The 2,049-nt window shown below is 35.8% G+C and overlaps 1 non-coding gene across 1 annotated transcript; it reads right to left on the minus strand.

The window, feature by feature from the left end:
• Window positions 1–483: 483 nt before the first annotated feature.
• TRNAK-CUU (transfer RNA lysine (anticodon CUU)) lies at window positions 484–556 on the minus strand. Its single transcript has one exon. It is a non-coding gene; the product is annotated as a tRNA-Lys (tRNA).
• Between the last annotated feature and the right edge of the window lie 1,493 nt (window positions 557–2,049).

Raw genomic sequence — 2,049 nt, forward strand, 5'->3', positions numbered from 1 at the left:
CTAGTTGGGTGATTGTTTCAAGTTCTTGGCTATTAAATAAAGCTGTTATGAAAATTCATGGACAAGTCCTTGTATTGACATATGCTTTCATTTCTCCTAGATAAATACCTAGAAGTGGAATAGCTGGATCACATGGTAGGTGTATATACAACCTCTTGAGCAACTTCCAGTTGTCTTCCAAAGTGGTTGTACATTTGTACATTTTAGAGTCCAGTCAGCAGTGTATACAAATTACAGTTCTTTCACACCCATATCAACTCTTGGCACGGTCTTCATTTTAGCCATTTTAAAAGGTGTGAGATAGTATTTCATTGTGGTTGTTTTTCTTTTTTGGTCTGGTAAGAAGTATTTATTATCTTATTATTGGTTTGGGATTGCATATATGACCAATAGATCAAATCTGTTAATCAAATGTTATTTATTTATTCATTCATTCATTCGTTTATTTATTTATGCCATGCAGTGTGGCTTGAGGGAGCTTAGTTCCCCAACCAGGGATCAAACCTGGGTCCTCGGCAGTAAGAGCACAGAGCCCTAACCACTGGACTACCAGGGAATTCCCTTAATTGTGGTTTTAATTTCCATCTCCCAAATAACTAGTGATTTTGAACATTTTTTCATGTGCTTATTTGCCATCCATATACCTTCTTTGGTGAAGCATCTATACAAATATTTTGCTCACTTTTATTTTTTGGGTTGTTTGTTTTCTTTTTTTTTTTTTTTTTAAACCCCACATTTGTTTTTTGTTTTTTGTTTTATTTATTTTTGGCTGTGTTGGGTCTTCGTTTCTGTGCAAGGGCTTTCTGTAGTTGTGGCAAGCGGGGGCCACTCTTCATCGCGGTGCGTGGGCCTCTCACTATCGCGGCCTCTCTTGTTGCGGAGCACAGGCTCCAGACGTGCAGGCTCAGTAGTTGTGGCTCACGGGCCCAGTTGCTCCGCGGCATGTGGGATCTTCCCAGACCAGGGCTCGAACCTGTGCCGCCTGCATTAGCAGGCAGATTCTCAACCACTGCGCCACCAGGGAAGCCCGGGTTGTTTGTTTTCTTATTATTGAGCTTTGAGGGTTCTTTACATATTCTCAATACAAACCCTTTATCACATATATGATTTACAAATATTTTCTCCCAGTATGTTGCTTATCTTTTCATTCTCTTAACAGTATCTTTTAAAGACGAAAAATTTTACATTTTGATGAAATCCAATTTATCAGTTTTTTTTTCATGGATTGAGCTTTTGGTGCTATTTCAAGGAAATTTTTGCTTAACTCAAGACCACAGTTTTCTGTTTTCTTCTAGACGTTATAGAATTTTTACATTTAGGTCATTGATCTCTTTTGAATCCATTTTTGCTGTGAGGTATGGATTCAAATACATTTTTATTTTGCATGTGGATAGCCAGTTGTTCCAGCACAATTTGTTGAAAAGGCTATCCCTTCTCCACTGAATTGTTTTTGTACCTTTGTCAAAAATCAGTTGTCCATATATGTGTATGTTTATTTCTGGACTCTACTCCATTCCATTGATCTAATCACCCACCTATCATGACGTCAGTCCCACAGTGTCTTGATTACTGTAGCTTTATAATAAGACTTTGAAATCAATTAGTTTTATCTTTTAATTTTGTTCCTCTTTTTCAAAGTTATTTTGGCTATTCTAGGTCCTTTGCATTTCTATGAAATTTAGGACCATCTTGTCAGCTTCTACCAAAAAGCCTGCTGAAATTTTGACTGGGATTGCATTTAATCTACAGATTAATTTGGGGAGAATTGACATAATAAGCCTTATGACACATGAATATAATATATCTCTCCATTTATTTAGGTCTTATTTAATTTCAGCAATGCTTTGTAGTTTTTAGTATACAGATTTTCCACAATTTTGTTAGATTTACTGCTAAGTTTTTACTATTTTTTGATGCTACTCTAAATGGTATTTTAAATTTTTAATTTCTGACTGTTAATAGTACATAAACATATAATTGATTTTTGTATATTGATCCAAACTTCCATTCCTGGGACAAACCCCACTTGGTCATGACACATTATACTTT

The sequence above is a fragment of the Balaenoptera acutorostrata genome, chromosome X, assembly GCF_949987535.1.
Source record: "Balaenoptera acutorostrata chromosome X, mBalAcu1.1, whole genome shotgun sequence".
In the NCBI taxonomy this organism is placed as follows: Eukaryota; Metazoa; Chordata; class Mammalia; order Artiodactyla; family Balaenopteridae; genus Balaenoptera; species Balaenoptera acutorostrata.